Raw genomic sequence first — 18058 nt, 5'->3', positions numbered from 1 at the left:
TACAGCAAAAAGCCAGAAGGTAATGATTCTACACACCAGAACAAATTCAATAAGCTGTAGTTGTTCTGGTGACTATAGTGTCCCTTTAAGTTTTTTTTTGGTAGTTACAGGTCACAAAACACAAGGTGTAAAATAAACTTCTAATGTGGAGCAATTTTAGAATTTGGCATGTTTGTCTTGTAAGCTTAATAGCCATAAAAAAAAAAAAAAAAATTGCCACACAAAATGATATATTTATATAAAGTAGACAACACAGGCTATTTACCCAAGGGTATTTTGACACTTTTTATGTAGCGGTTTCACCGCCAATCTCTGCTAAATATTGGAGTAAAATCTTATTTTCTTTTGGTTTTTGACCCACAAACTTATAACTAAGATCTTTGGTGTGTGCTATTCCTGTACAAAACTTTATTTTGTGTTCAGCTACATCTGCAGAGTAAATCGATACCCCCATTGTATGTCTTTGGCACTATTCTGTGAAGCTACAGTGCCATACAGGAGACCTGTCCAGTTCAGTATTTACAGTAGAATATGTAGAGATGGATTTGATGGGCCTATGTTTCAGTTTGGTGTATTGTAGCAGTTTGACTGTTAAAAAAAAAATAACAAAAAAAAACCCACAAAGGACTGAATGTTTAGTTAATCTTTTTGGCACTATTTCATGCAGCTGTATACAGTGCCATATAGGAGACCTGTCCATTTCAGTATTTACAGTAGAATTTTGAGAGACTGATTGGATGGGCCTATGTTTCAATATGGGGTATTATAGCAGTTTGGCTGTTCAAAAAAAAACCACAGAGGCCTACCATTTTAAAGGTAGACACCCCAGGGTATTTAAAAAGGCATATTTTAAACCTTGGCGTAGGATAATTTTTTTGCTGGTTTGTACCAAGTCTAGTAGCAATTAGCATTTTTTTCCTGCCTTTTAAAAACACTGGAGATGTTACTGTATATTTTGCAATCCTTATGTGTGCTACGGCAGTATCAAAGGTCACATCTATTTTTTAAATATAACCAGCTCATTAATTCAAATTATGAACAAGTGCATACTATTTGCTGTGAAAGGGGCAGTATTTGGCGTAAATTTATCAGGGGGTAGTACCCAGTCCCTGGCAACGTCATCCGGCGTTTAGGGGTTAGTGTTGTATGTTTTGTTATTGCGTCTGACTGTTATTGCCACATATATATTGACACAGTTTGCAGAGTGATTTGTTGTATTGTACTGTGCCATTCTGTGTGAGCTCCTGTTCTTTGGTCAATTTGCTGCGGACCAATCTCTGTCTCAGGTTAGGCAGTTGTTTGAATGCTAGTATGGGGGGCTCAGGAAATCTTTCTTTGAGTGTGGGGTCCTATGAAATTAACGGCTTTAACTCTTTAATAAATTTATATACTCCTTCTAGAGTTGGGTTGTCTGTTTGAACTACTAGAGGAATTCTGGTATTGTTTTCCTTTTCTTTGTATTGTGCAAGCCTTTCCCGTGGTGTTTTTAGGGCGGGTGGCTATATTGGATACTTTGTTCCAAAATTAAATATAAAGTAGTTCAGAGGAGGGGCCATATCAGTTTCTCAGTAAAGTGAGGAGTAAAGGAGTGTAGGGCCTAGCAATTTAGATCTAGTGTTAGATTTATCAGTAGTTTCTATAATTCATAATGTCTTCTACTACAACAACGGTGTCCCAGGTTGCACTGGTTGGCATGCTGCGGGCTGAAAGAAATTGATGAGTCAACTTGGGGAGTCGCAGCCTGCCGAGGGCTGATGGTGGTAGGCAGGCTGATATGAACTCATGGACAAAGAAGTGTTATCTGCCTGTTAGGAGAAGTCTCTCAACAGCTGGCAGTTGGATGGAAAGCTGGTCTGTGTTAAAATTAATAAAGCTGTGGCCGCTGCCCTTACCCATAACTATTGTGTGGTTTACGTAGGGCAACGGGAGGTGTTTTTTTTGGATCAGCAGTCAAGTATCTCCCTGGACTGAAAAGGAAGGGAGGGCATGACTGCAGGCAAGCAGTAAGGGGGGGGGGGGGGGCTATTTTGGATACTTTGTTGCAAAATTAAATATAAAGCAGTTCAGAGGAGTGGCGATATCATTTTATCAGTAAAGTTAGGAGTGAGATCGTGCTAATTTCCCGCCCACCCTCCCTATAGTGTTTTGACTGTGTATTGCGCTTGTTCTGGTATGTTTCTTGGTTCTGGTTTGTTCTTTCTTCTCGTTGTCACAGTTACAGCGGTGTTCCTGGCCAGCGCATTGGAAACTGATGAGTCAACTTGAGCAGTCGCAGCCTGCCGAGGGCTGATGGCGGTAAGCAGGCTGATATGAACTCATGGACAAAGAAGTGGTATCTGCCTGTTAGGAGAAGTCTCTCAACAGCTGGCAGTTGGATGGAAAACTGGTCTGTGTTAAAATCATAAAGCTTTGGCCGTTGCCCTTATCCATAACGATTGTATAGTGTTATTATTTACGTAGAGCAATGGAAGGTGGGTTTTTTGGATCAGCAGTCAAGCAAACATAAACACCAAGGAATCCATGTTTAAAATGGAATGAGGCAAAAATGTGATTCTTTGTTGAAAAATTATTTGCATATGCCCACCCAGAATCTATCTATTTATCTATTCCCCCTCCCCCCAGCCACATGTGAAATATACAGTAACCTATGCGTGTGGGTCAACCTGATCAGATCTAGCTAAAAGACATGCTACTGCAAACGTCCCACTTAATAGAAGTGCTATTTGTGGGAAAAGTTACAATATAGTCTAGAGCAGGGGTTCTCAACCTTGTCCTCAAGGACCCCCTACCAGTCCAGGGTTTAGGGATTACCTGGGTGTGTCTAAGGTGTTTAGAAAAAGTAAAAAAAAAACACCTTGGAGTCTAAGGTGTTTTTTCCCCTTTTTCTAAACACCTTAGACACACCCAGGTAATCCCCAAATCCTGGACTGGTAGGGGGTCCTGAGGACTGGGTTGAGAACCCCTGGTCTAGAGAGTTCCACAAAGGGAACTTTTAAACACCTAACCGTTACATAGAAGCTGATTAGCTGTAGTGTGTCTGTCTGAACATACTGCCCGTTAACCCCTTAACGACACTTGACTGAAATTTTCTGTCAAGGCAGGCCTACCCTTAAGGATGCTTGACGGAAACTTTCCGTCATTTACTATCAATCGTGGGGTTAACTTTGTTGGTGGGTGCCTCGGCCTTTGAGGAAGACCAGCAACAGCCAATAGCGCTGTCCCAGCACATGTGATTGCTGTGACAGAGTTTGGAGCGACTGTTTTTACATGCAGGGGTTAATTTTTTTTTTAAAGTTTTAAAATTTTTTTTTTCTTTTTTTTTTTTTAAATATTCAGAGAGCAAAAAAAGTATTCAAAAGTTTTTTTAAAAACTAAAACAAAAACGTTATTTAGTTAAAGTTGATTTTAAACTTTCACCATGCTTTAGAAGGTTTAGTGCCGAGGAGGCATATAATATATTAGCGGCCGACTCGGCGGCAACCGACACTGCCTCAGACAGTGCAGCAACCGACACTGCCTCAGACAGTGCAGCGGGTGACTGTGCCAGACACAGATGAAGAAACTGACTATACCCCATCTCTATGTTCAATGCCACTCCTGGTATTCAGGCAGACGTGACCAGCTATATCTCCCAGGATTTTCTGGAGCTGTTCCTTGGGGATGAATTTTTAGGGCAGATTGTTACACAGACAAATCCTTATGCAGCACAGTATCTGGAACAAAATGCAGCAAGTCACCTTGCCACAAAAGGGAGCTGGTACCCCACCAGTGCGCCAGAATTAAAACCATGCTAATGGGAATTATAAAAAAAGCCCAGCATACGAATGTACTGGTCCAAAAACCCAGTGTGCAATACCCCCATTTTCTCCCAGACCATGAATAGGCCCAGATATGAATCAAAACTGCGTTTTTTTTGTACTTCAATGACAATTCAAAGTGCCACCCAAGAGATCATCCGCAGTATGATAAACTATATAAAATTTGCTCCCTAATTAACCATTTAAAGAAAGAATTTGGCACAATTTATACTCCACAAAAGACTATATGCATAGACGAGTCCCTCATGAAGTACAAGGGTAGACTGGGGTTCAAGCAATACATCCCAGCCAAAAGATCCTGGTATGGAATCAAGCTATACAAGTTATGTGAATGTAGCATTGGGTATGTTTATACCTTCAGAGTATATGGTAAAGATAGCCACCGGGATCCCCCTCATGTAGTTGGGACTAGTGGAAAAATAGTTTGGGATCTAATGAACCCGCTACTGAACAAGGGGTACCACCTCTACATTGATAATTATTATAATGGCATACCCCTCCAAAAAATATTTTGTTTTGAGACTGTGGTCTGCAGAACTATCCGCAAGACACGCACTGGCAGAGAAAAAAATTAAAAAGCGTGAAACGGCTGCTCTCTGCCAGGACTAACTGCTGGCTCTGAAATACAGAGACAAAAAGGAGGTGTTCATTCTGACTACCATGCACAGTGAACACACTCGCAGGGTCGCATTTTGTGGCAGACCGGAAACAAGACGGCTGCCTGTCTGCATTAAGCAATACAATAGACACATGGGGGGAGTTGACCTGTCTGATCAACTGCTGCAGCCATATCTGATAATGAAAAAGACCAGAGCCTGGTATAAGAAAGTGGGCATTTATTTAATGCAAATAGCTACTCACAATGCATTCATCCTTTTCAAAAAGGCAAATCCTCAGCTGAAATGTAATTTTCTTACATTTCAGTTTCAGCTCATTTCTGTGCTGCTCACTGAGTGCCACAGTGGGGAGCCATCAGCAGGGCCTAGCAGCAGAGATATTCAGACCGGTCACTTCTGCTTTCAGATACCATCAACCCCCCGGAAAAGGTGCAGGGTGTGTTACCAGAGGGGCATTCGAATGGAGACCAGTTTCTACTGCCCTGATTGTCCCTCACAGCCCTGCTTTGTATTGGTAACTGCATAAATGTATTTCATACTCAGGGCCAATAAATTCTCAATACAATTAATATTTTTGTTGTAGTTCTTCTGTTATCTGACTGCTGACTATATATATTTATTTATTTTTTTACTTGTATTTAGTTAATTGTGGTGGATGATAGTTCATGGGAAATTGGGGAGTTAAGTGTGTATGCTAGGGATAAAAAAAAACGAAAACACACACACACAAAAATAGTATAACATTGTTTTGTTAAAGTTCTTGTGTAAAAAGTTCAAAATGCTTAGGAAGTCCAGTGCAGAGGAGGGTTTGAGAGTTATGACAGCGGATTCAGAGGCGACACAGTGCCTCAGAGTTTGACCCAAAATGGGACATGGACCATTCTGGAATAAAAGGGAATCATGACATGTCACCAGTGGCGTACACACAACCCATGGGGCCCCGGTGCGAAAACTGATCTGTGGGCACCCCCCCCCCCCCCGCTTACTCTGCGCGGGCTGGGGCCGCAACACATGGCGGGCGGGCACCTGGTCGCAGGGCTGCTACCCGTGCGACCGCGGTATGTACGCCAGTGCATGCATAAACACATACACTTAAAGGACCACTACAGACACCCAGATCAAATCAGCTCAATGAAGTGGTCTGGGTGCTAGGTCTCTCTAGTTTTAACCCTGCAGCTGAAAACAGCAGTTTCAGAGAAACTGCTATGTTTCACTGAGGGTTAATCCATCTCTAGTGGCTGTCTCATTGACAGCCGCTAGAGGATTTTCTGCGATTCTCACAGTGAGAAGACGCTGAACGTCCATAGGAAAGCATTGAGTAATGCTTTCCTATATGGGCGGTTTGAATGCGCGCGTGGCTCTTGCCACGCATGTTCATTCGGAGCTGAGAGGCGGATCGGGACGGAGAGATCCCCAGCGCCAAGGGAGCCCGGCGCTGGAGAAAGGTAAGTGCTTTAGACACACACACACACACTCTCATGAACAGACGCACACATTTACTGACAGACACACACTCAGTGACAGACGCACACAAACATACTCAGTAACAGACACACACACTAACACTAACACACTCTAAAACTAACACACTCACTAACACTAACACACTCACTAACACTAACACACTCACTAACACTAACACACTCACTAACACTAACACACTCACTAACACTAACACACTCACTAACACACACACTCACTCACTCACACTCACTCACTAACACACACACAAACTAACACTAACACACTCACTAACACACACTAACACACTCACTAACACACTCACTAACACTAACACACTCACTAACACTAACACACTCACTAACACTAACACACTCACTAACACTAACACACTCACTAACACTAACACACTCACTAACACTAACACACTCACTAACACTAACACACTCACTAACACTAACACACTCACTCACTAACACTCACACACTCACTCACACACTCACTAACACACTCACTAACACACTCACACTAACACACTCACATTAACACACTCACTAACACACTCACTAACACTCTCACTAACACTCTCACTAACACTCTCACTAACACTCTCACTAACACTCTCACTAACACTCTCACTAACACTCTCACTAACACTCTCACTAACACTCTCACTAACACTCTCACTAACACTCTCACTAACACTCTCACTAACACTCTCACTAACACTCTCACTAACACTCTCACTAACACTCTCACTAACACTCTCACTAACACTCTCACTAACACTCTCACTAACACTCTCACTAACACTCTCACTAACACTCTCACTAACACTCTCACTAACACTCTCACTAACACTCTCACTAACACTCTCACTAACACTCTCACTAACACTCTCACTAACACTCTCACTAACACTCTCACTAACACTCTCACTAACACTCTCACTAACACTCTCACTAACACTCTCACTAACACTCTCACTAACACTCTCACTAACACTCTCACTAACACTCTCACTAACACTCTCACTAACACTCTCACTAACACTCTCACTAACACTCTCACTAACACTCTCACTAACACTCTCACTAACACTCTCACTAACACTCTCACTAACACTCTCACTAACACTCTCACTAACACTCTCACTAACACTCTCACTAACACTCTCACTAACACACTCACTAACACACTCACTACCACACTCACTCACTACCACTCACACACACACACACACTCACTAACACACTCACTAACACTAATACACTCACTAACACTAATACACTCACTAACACTAATACACTCACTAACACTAATACACTCACTAACACTAATACACTCACTAACACACACTCACACACACTCACTAACACACTCACTAAACACACACACACGTTTTTTCTGTTTTTTTTTTTTTATTTAATCCCCCCAGCCTCCTTACCTGTGGGAGAGCTGGGGGGGATTCCCTGGGGTCCAGTGGTGTTGCTGGCCAGGCTGTCACCCGGCTGGCTGGCGGGCGCACGAGGGAGCACTGTCCCCTGGGTGCTCCCTCTTCAGCTCCCTCGCGCGCCGCGTACTGATGCCGGAGCCGGAAGATGTCGTCATCTTCCGGCTCCGGTTTCAGTGCGGTGCGCGAGGGAGCTGAAGAGGGAGCACCCAGGGGACAGTGCTCCCTCGCGCGCCCGCCAGCCAGCCGGGTGACAGCAGGGCCAGCCTCGGGGGGCCCGGAGGTGGCCGGCTCCTGGGCCCCCCAGCAGAAGAGGCTGGCCCTGTGGGTACATACCGGGTCGCAGGGGCGGCCGGGCCCCCTGGTGGGCCGGGCCCGGTCGCAGTCGCGACCCCTGCGACCCTGGTATGTACGCCACTGCATGTCACACATGTCATGTGTCCTTAAGGGGTTAAGGATTTGCATGAACTTGTATATAGGTAGTTAATCAAGTCATATTTGAGAACTACATTTTGGTCCTCCCCGAGTCACGCAGTTCTGTTTCTCCTCTACATAGAACCTCATTGTTTTTTGGTTTTATATTTACCACTATGTTATTAAATGATAACTACAGACAAAGTTTTAGAGTATATAATTGTACAGTAAATTGTAGATACAAGATTAGGTTCTGGATCCACCCCTGTCCGAGGAACATAGATACAAGGTGGACTCTCTTTACCTCTTTATTTCTCCTGTACAAGATGTTATTTATATTTCTTTCTTATAGTATTAGGTTATATAATCAATACAATTTTGAGGGGATAAAAAAAATATGACATAACTCTCCCCTTTTATGTTGTTTTATATTAGCACTAGTAAATGCCTGAGAGTATTGGGAGTTCTCACTCCACTCGAGGTATAAAGCCTTTAATAAATACATTAGTATTAGTGGACTTACAAAAAATCTTTCCATTTGCATCTCACCAAATGTCTGTTCATTCTAGCTCAGAATATGCTACACAATACAGTATTGTATGCTTGGATCAATAACCTGTTTGTACCCTAGTGTTGCCATTACATCAGCCTATATTGTATCATGCCAGTGTGTGCTAAATGTCACCAAACATCACTTTCCCTAATCACTTCCTCTTTCCTACTCTGGGCTATTTTGCCACCGGGTTTATTTTTTTATTTTAATAGATAGACACAATGTTATGGATTTCTTTTTGATATTTTTGGGGGTTGGAAAAAGAAGATGGTAGTAAAAAGTATCTAGTGGTAAAAAAAGTCTAGTGGGAAGTACAATTAATTTTTATAATTTTCAGGTATTTAGTTTATTGCCCCACATTCAATATTATTAGGATGAGTGGGGTATGTAGGGTATTTGTTTATTGGGGAGGGGAGAGTTATTTTTACAATTAACCCCCACCCTCCGCCAATGTGTGGGGGACAATAGGTCCCCCTTATTTATCCCTTTGGGCCCCAACCCACCACTAATGGAATACTCTCTTAGTTTAATAGCCCCCCACTCGTGGGGCACATGTGTGGACGGAAGGGGGATATGATGTCCCCCCTCTTAATTATTTTAATAGGTGCCCCACCATGGGAGACCAGTGCCAGGTCCAACTTTCTTGGATTAGTTGCCAATGACCAAATCTACAGTGGGCATGCGCAGGAATTTCACAGTGCAGCTAGTGTGGGCAAATGAAGAACTCACTGGTTAAAAAACAAGTTATTAGTTAATAACAGATTTCAGACGTCATCCTGGAACATAAAGATTGCGATGCCTAGGACATAGATCTGGAGAAGAAATAAAGGAGTAACAAAGGTAAAATGGGGTACCTAAAGGCATTTATTTGGGGTGACTACAAAGGGTGTGGTCACCTATTTGGGGAGTCTGGAGATGGGGTAAAAAAAAAAAAAAAAACTCAAAAAACAAATGAATAAGTTCATGACAGTGCTACTTTAACCCATTAGCTGGAGATACCTGTAAGGACACAAGGGCTTTAATTTGATGTGACATATACATATAGAAATCCTCATTTATTATGAAATTTTTTTTTTTCAAAATTTAAAAAAAAAAAAAAACACTTTTTTTTTTTCACAGTTTTGGCAATAATAGTGTGTGCATAATATGCACAGCTTAGGTAAAGTAATTCAAAATAAATACATTTGTTTGTGTCTTGTTTTTTAAAGCGCATAATATGTATAGGATTTCAGCTTATTTGAAAAGTTACAGGTCACAAAATACAAGAAGTAACATAACATTTCAATGTGAAACAATTTTAGAAGTTGGTATGTTTGACTTTAAAGGGACTCTCCAGGGAGGCAATTTTACTCACCTCGTTCCAGCGGCGGGAGCCTCGTGAAGCCGCGCCCCCTATTTCGTCAAAATGACGAAATAGGCGGGCGCGAACATGGAGCAATCAGACGCTTCCATTTGGAAGTGTCATTGCTCCCTTGTGCGCATGCGCGGCTTCGCCACACATGCGCACATACTTCAGAGGGCGGCATTCATGCCGCCCTCTGAAGTGCTGAGCGCAAAACGTCTGACGTGTACAGGGCCTTTTTAGGGCCCTGCGTGATAGGAAGTCCCTCTAGTGGCCGTCTGAGTGACGGCCAGTGGAGATATTCCTATCAATCAATGAAAATACAGTGTTTACATTAGATTGCCTGCAGGGAGCTATAGATAATACCTGAACAACTAAATTAAGCTGTAGTTGTTCAGGTGACTATAGTGTCCCTTTAATAGCCATCACAGAAAACAAAATCGCTACACAAAATTATATATTTATATAAGGTAGACATCACAGGCTATTTATCTAAGGGTATTTTGACACTTTTTTCATAGCCATTTCCCCACCAATCTCTGCTAAATATTGTAGTAAAATTGTGTTTTTTCTGTTTTTTGACATACACACATATAACAAGGTTTTTTTTTTTTTTTGGAATGTGTATTTTGTAATGATGATGCGTGCTATTCCTGGTCAAAATGCCATATTGTGTTCAGCTACATCTGCTGAGTACAACAATTGTATGCCTTTGCCACTATTTTGGGAAGCTACAATGACATATAAGAGGCAACGCTATTTCAGTTTCTACAGTTAGAAAATTCAAAGATGGATTTGATGGACCTATGTCTTATTTTGGGTTCATTATAGTAGTTTGGTTGTCAAATGATCACACAAAGGCCTTCCATTTGTGAAAGTAGACATTCCAGGGTATCTCATATGGCATATATTGTGCCTTAAGATGCCATAATTTTTTTGCCGTTATATGTCAAACTTTGTGGTAAAAAAAATATTCTTCGCATTTTTACTTAAGCATTAAATTTGTGCTGGGCATATTGTATATTTGATATTTTCCACCATCATCAAACAGCCCAAATTATACTGGGCTAACTCTTCTGAATAAAACAATACCCCCAATGTATGCTTTTGACACGATTTCTTGACGCTACAGTGCCATATAGGAGATCTGACCATTTGCCACTATGGTAGGTCAGTGAAGTGCGTCTTGGTGTTGCTATTTTGCTTAGTGGATGTGTGAGGTGCATCCTTGCCCAGGTAGCCTCTACACTGCTGTTTGTTGACTGGTGTGTATGGGCCAGTATACCTTAGGGAGGGGTGCGTGTATGGAAGATGCTTGAGTGGCTTGGCCCCTAGGGCCGTGAGGGTGTGACGTCTAAGCAAGTTGGAGGAGTCTCCCGGCGTTAAGGTTAAAGTTATGTAGATGGCCTATTGGGATTGGGATAGTCCCATCGATTTCGTTTGAACCGTTACGTGGAGCGGAGCTGTAGGCCTTGATTTGTGTTGCCCTTATCCTAGAGGACTGCAGGGTGGGAGGGGGGAGGATGGTAAGGGTTGTGTCGCTGAATGTGTATTTGGTGCATCCCTGGCTAATGTGGAGAGTTCAATTTAACTAAAAGAGCATTTAAAAACAAAGAAAATAAGATTAATGGTGGGGTTATATAGTTGTCATCTTGACCTGTGGTTGAGTACCCGGCGATCTTCCGATCTTGGTGTGCGGTGCAGTCCTCTTTCCTTGTTACGGGTTGAGAGTCCTGGAGTCCCCTGCCCTTGGAACAAATGGGGTGGTGCAGTCCAGATCCCATGTTGCTCTGGGGGTTGCTGAAGATGGTCTTTCATTGTGGTTAGTCCCAGTGCTGTTAAGAATGCTGGTGCCCCCTCCATTGAAGTGAGAGCATGAGTGGTTCCGTTGTGGGTCGCTATCAGTGTTCCAGGGTCACTCCATCTGTAAGGAATGTCAGCAGATCGCAGTTGTGAAGTGATAGTCCCTAGTGACTTGCGCCATAGGAGCGTGTTTTTCGAGAGGTCCTGGAAAAAAGTCAAGGAGGCTCCCCCGAAGGTCAGGGGTGTTTTGCCTCTCAGTGCCGTCATGATTTGTGTCTTGTCGTGAGTGGACAAGCACCGGAGTATGGCATCCCGCGTGGTGTTAGGTGAGCCGTTTAGGTGGTATACCCCATTGATGGTAACTTTTTTGGCCACCGTTTGTGGCAGGATGGTTGCTAACAGTCTCTGTGTATAATGTGGTAGCTCCTCCGCTGTGATTTCGGTGGGTATACCGCGGATCTTTATATGGTTCCGCCGTTGCCGGTCCTCCAGGGCCATTAGTTGCAGGGATAGTGTGGACTGATCAGCTTGTAATTGTTGTACCATTTCTTTAACGGCAGTGATGTCTGTCTGGACGTCTATAATGTCTTCCTCTGCGGCACGTACCCGGTCGGTGATCGCCTAGATATCTGTCCTCAGGTGTGTGAGGTCTGCCGCCCACAGTTTTTATATATTAGCCAGCAGTAGTTTTAAGTCGTGTCTGGTGGTGGGGGCTGACACGTCTTGTGTCTCAAGAGACTGGAGCAGGCCAGACTGTTGGTGTGTCAGTCACCGTTCCCTCGTGGGCTAGGGTTTCCACAGTCGGGTCCTCTACGGGAGTTTGTTTAGGCTGCGCAGGTCTCCGGAGCTTGTCTCCTATATCCCTGCTGTCAGCCGTGGCATTTGGTCTCTGGGAACGGCATCCCATTGCAGGCATGTGATCTGCCTGGGGCAGCAGTGTGTGTAGTGGCGAGGCTGAAAGTCCCGCTGTGGTCCGGCCGCTGAGGAAAGCCTTGAGTCCTGGGATTGCAGATGCGAGGTAGGCCGCAGGCATGCGCCGCCTCTTAGTTTGCTTCTGCGGTTGAAAGAAGGGCATCTATGGATGCGTACTGGCTTGGGGATGCCAGCTGGATGGCTTGCAGGGATGGATGGGTCTTTGTTTTCTAGATATTTGGCCGGATTCAGCAATTTGTGGAGGAGCTTCAGAATATGGCGTCCGTTCAGTTAGGCTTGCAGTCTCCGCCCCCTGGTTTTGTTTAACATTGTATGGACATATATATATATATATATATATATTTATGTATATAGTGTCCCCTACACTCAGGGCCAGATTAAGAGCCCAGTGGGCCTGGTGCTGACAATTATGATGGGCCTAATTACAAAATCTTATTGACCAAAAACACTAAAACAGTCATACCTCCTAAGCGTCATGTATCTGATGGAGATGATGCTGGAGGGAAACTCATAGGATGCAGCTATGAGAAAACACATACCCTATGCTAATCTCATGCTTTCAAGTAAACCCATACCCCCTAACAGCAGTGTCCAGGAAATAAGGAAGTCTATGGATGGGGTAAAAGGGTGGGCAACTTACACAAATCACATAACCAGAACTGCCGAAAGGGATGCACATACACAAAAATGGGGCATTTCTGTGTCCCCATGTCTTCCAGTGTCCCCATGTCTCTAGGACACTAGGGGACATTGAGAGACATTGGGAGACCTGGGGACACTGAGATACTAGGGAACACTGGGAGACCTGGGGACACTGAGACTCTTAGGGAACACTGGGAGACATGGGGACACTGGGTGACTGAGACATGAAGGGACACTGGGAGACATGGGGCACTGAGACAATGTGATACATAGGTGACACTGTGATATATAGGGGACACTGTAGACTTGATAAGGACCTGGGTACAGGTCAAAACGTTGCAGTGTCCAATAAACCAGCTTAAATCTATCACAGTGAGTGCCTGAGATTTTTTTCTTTTATACTAGGGGGCACTGAGACACTTGGGGGCACTGTGAGAAATGGGGACACTAGGAGACTAGGGGACACTGAGACACTATGGATACTAAGACACTACGGACACTGAGAGACACCAGGGACACTGGGAGAGATGGGGCACTGAGACACTCTGATACATAGGGGACACTGTGATACATAGGGGACACTGGAGACTTGATAAAGACCTGGGTACAGGTCAAAACATTGCGGTGTCCAATAAACCTGCTTAAATCTATCACAGTGAGTTCCTGAGATTTTTTCTTTTATACTAGGGGACACTGAGACACTAGGGGACACTGAGACACTAGGGGACACTGAGACACTAGGGGACATGGGGACACTAGGGGACATGGGGACACTAGGAGACATGGGGACACTAGGAGACATGGGGACACTAGGAGACATGGGGACACTAGGAGACATGGGGACACTAGGAGACATGGGGACACTAGGAGACATGGGGACACTAGGAGACATGGGGACACTGGGAGACATGGGGACACTGGGAGACATGGGGACACTGGGAGACATGGGGACACTGGGAGACATGGGGACACTGGGAGACATGGGGACACTGGGAGACATGGGGACACTGGGAGACATGGGGACACTGGGAGACATGGGGACACTGGGAGACATGGGGACACTGGGAGACATGGGGACACTGGGAGACTAGGAAACACTGAGACACTAGGGACACTGGGAGACATGGGAATACTGAGATACTAGGGACAATGGCTGGGAGACATGGGGACACTGGGAGTGCCCCATGTCTACCAGGTCTCAAAGTCGCCCAGTGTCCTCATCTCTCCCAGTGTCCCCCAGTGTCACCATGTCTCTTAGTGTCCCCTAGTGTCTCAGTGTCCTCATGTTGCCCAGTGTCCCCTAGTGTTTGTATCCCCATGTCTCCCATTGTCCCTTAGAGTCTTTGTCCCCATGTCTCCCAGTGTCCCGATGTCACTAGGACACTGGGGGACACTTAGAGACATTGGGACACTGTGATACATGGGGACACTGGGAGAGACATGGGGACACAGATACATGGGGACTCTGGGAGACTAGGGGACTCTGGGAGACTAGGGACACAGACATGGGGACACTGAGAGACACCAGGGACGTTGGGAGACATGAGGACACTGAGACACTAGGGACACTGGCTGGGAGACATGGGGACACTGACAGACTAGGGGCCACTGGGAGACATGGGGCCACTGTGTCCCTAGTGTCTCAGGGTCCCCATGTTCCCCAGTGTCCCTATGTCTCAGCGTCCCCAAGTCTCTCACCGTCCCTATGTCTCGCAGGCCCGGAGCTGCTGTCTGGCCTCTCTGTGCAGAGCTGCTCCCCCACAGATCAGTGAGTAGAGAGAGGCAGGGAGGGAGATGCTGTAACTTCTTATCCCTGCCTCTCTCCACATAAACAGCGACCCCTACTGGCCGGTGCTGGTATTGCAGAATAATCTCTGTTTATACTGTTTATTTCTGCAATACCAGCACCGGCTAGGCGGCCTCAAATACCTGAGAAATATTTCTGGCAATATACCTGGCAACCATAAGAAATACATGAGAAATACCTGGCAACCCTAAGAGTAGTGAGTAAAAAAAAAAAAAAAACTTTTTTTTTTTTATTTTTTTATTTTTTTTTAATCAATGGGCCTATCCCATGGGCCTGGGCCTGGAGCTGCAGCTCCATCAGCCCCTATGTTAATCCGGCCCTGCCTACACTGCTCCAGGATTTCCTCAGGGTGTCAGAACCCAGGGTGATCCATCCTAGCATATCTGGGGGCGTGGACTCCTACTAAACTAGAGGGGGACCATCCACTTATATAGGCTCAGAGTCCCCTCCTCATGGGAGGGCTCCCATTTTTTCTCTCTCCTATTTAAACCCAGAACACCCTGGGTTCTTTGCTCAGTTGTCTTGTGAACTCTCTACAGGTTACAAGTCTCCCCTGCCTTGGTTAACCTTTTGCTTGCGTGGATTACCTGGTAACCTCAGCCTGTCTGATCTTGTCGTGAATAACATGGTAAGACTTTTGCCTGCCTGATCCTGTCTTGGATTAACTGGTTAATCTCTGCTTGCCTGATCTTGATATGGATTAACTGGTTAACCTCTGCCTGCCTGATCCTGTCCTGGATTGCCCATTTAACTTCTGCCTTATCCTTTCCTCGATTGCATGGTTAACCTCTGCCTGCCTGATCCTGTCGTGGATTACCTGTTTATCCACTGCCTGCCTGATCCTGGATTACCTGGTCAACATCTGCCTGCCTGGTCCTGGATTACCTGGTTAGCCTTTTGCCTGCCTGATCATGTCATGGATTACCTGGTTAACCTCTGCCTGCCTGGTCCTGGATTGCCTGGTTAACCTCTGCCTGCCTGGTCCTGGATTGCCTGGTTAACCTCTGCCTGATTCTGTCCTGGGTTACCTGGTAAACCTCTGCCTGCCTGATCTTGTTGTGGATTACTTGGTTAACCTCTGCCTGCCTGATCCTGTCGTGGATTACCTGGTTAACCTCTACCTGCCTGATCTTGTCGTGGATTACCTGGTTAATCTCTGCCTGCCTGATCCTGTAGTGGATTACCTGGTTAACCTCTGCCTGCCTGATCCTGTCGTGGATTACCTGGTTAACCTCTGCTTGCCTGATCCTGTCGTGGATTACCTGGTTAACCTCTGCCTGCCTGATCTTGTTGTGGATTACCTGGTTAACCTCTGCCTGCCTGATTCTGGATTGCCTGCTTAACCTCTGCCTGCCTGATTCTGGATTGCCTGCTTAACCTCTGCCTGCCTGATTCTGGATTGCCTGGTTAACCTCTGCCTGATTCTGTCCTGGGTTACCTGGTAAACCTCTGCCTGCCTGATCTTGTTGTGGATTACTTGGTTAACCTCTGCCTGCCTGATCCTGTCGTGGATTACCTGGTTAACCTCTGCCTGCCTGATCTTGTCGTGGATTACCTGGTTAATCTCTGCCTGCCTGATCCTGTCGTGGATTACCTGGTTAACCTCTGCCTGCCTGATCCTGTCGTGGATTACCTGGTTAACCTCTGCTTGCCTGATCCTGTCGTGGATTACCTGGTTAACCTCTGCCAGCCTGATCCTGTCGTGGATTACCTGGTTAACCTCTGCCAGCCTGATCCTGTCGTGGATTACCTGGTTAACCGCTGCCTGTCTGATCCTGTCGTCGATTGCCTGGTTAACTTCTGCCTGATCCTAGTTTGCCTGGTTAACCTCTGCCTGCCTGATCTTGTCGTGGATTACCTGGTTAACCTCTACCTGATCTTGTCGTGGATTACCTGGTTAACCTTTGCCTGCCTGATCCTGGATTACCTGCTTAACCTCTGCCTGATCCTGTCCTGGATGACCTGGTTAACCTCTGCCTGCCTGATCTTGTCGTGAATTACCTGGTTAGCCTCTGTCTGCCTGATCCACGATTGCCTGGTTAACATCTGCCTAATCCTGTCCTGGTTTGCCTAGTAAACCATTGCTTACTTGATTAATCTGCTAAAGACTGTCTGTGTGCTGTTCCTGCCTGAATTATCCTGTGTAGATTTTCCTTTTGTTTTCTTGGTCCTGGCATTGTGCTGCATGGCATTGTGCCTGGACTTTCCAGCTCTCCGTGACTGGTTATTCAGAGACTTTTTGTTGAGGGACTTTGCTTTGCCCTTTCTCTGCATACAGAAACCATTGACCACAAACCGTTACATTACCATTATATGTTTAGTCCTGTATTTCTAGCACTTGGCTCCAAATTTTAGGTGTTTGATTGCAACTGGACAGACTGAAATCTGGTCTTTATAAAAGTGCTCTGAGCTGGAGAGAATGGTCCAATCAAATGCATCTCTATGAGAACTGTTTGATTGGCCCAGGGAGAGAGAAGAAATAGAGATCAGATGGGGCATGGACGTGCTAGAGGAGTGTTTTGCCTTGCACTCGATTCAAGGTAGATTTTTATCTAATGTATAGGGTTTGGGTCTACAGTGGTGGTGGGGGGTGGATGTAGTTAGTAGTGTGGACCAGAATAGTATAAATAAAAAATAATAAAACAAAGAAAAGATTAAAGTATTATAGTAATCTGATAAGTTGTGGTTTTCTTCATAGTGAATTCTATTTCAGTTGGCCAAATCTATAGTGGTGATAATTACACCACTTTTCTGTCTGAAAAAAGTGGTGGAAATATTCATAAATCAATTTGAAATGGTGAAAATGAAGGTTAGGGGGCAAAAAGAGCAAGAAATTTGAAAAATCCAGTATATTGAAGTACCCCAAAAATGTGCCACTACAGTGTCAACAGCATTTTGACAAGTCTCCACCAAAACTGCATCTTGAAGCCTGGATGCCCTAAATCAGATGTGGGCAAACATTAGATCCCCAGATTTTGCAAAACTCACAGAAGTCGCAGTTCACTCCTGCCTTAGATACTACCGGACAATTTTGATAATCTGGAATGCGGGCATCCACCTCCAAGAAAAGCCCTGTAGTTTGAATAGACTTTCAAGGAATACTCCACACACACAAAGCTCTACAGCTGTCTGAAGTGTTTAAGGTGTCTGCAGCCGGTCTTGTGACAGTTTATAAAAGATCTGATTTCAATAGAAAATTGGTATTTTTATAACCG

The sequence above is a fragment of the Pelobates fuscus genome, chromosome 3, assembly GCF_036172605.1.
Source record: "Pelobates fuscus isolate aPelFus1 chromosome 3, aPelFus1.pri, whole genome shotgun sequence".
In the NCBI taxonomy this organism is placed as follows: Eukaryota; Metazoa; Chordata; class Amphibia; order Anura; family Pelobatidae; genus Pelobates; species Pelobates fuscus.
The sequence above is the reverse complement of the archived record's forward strand: the minus strand, read 5'-3'. Positions refer to the sequence as shown.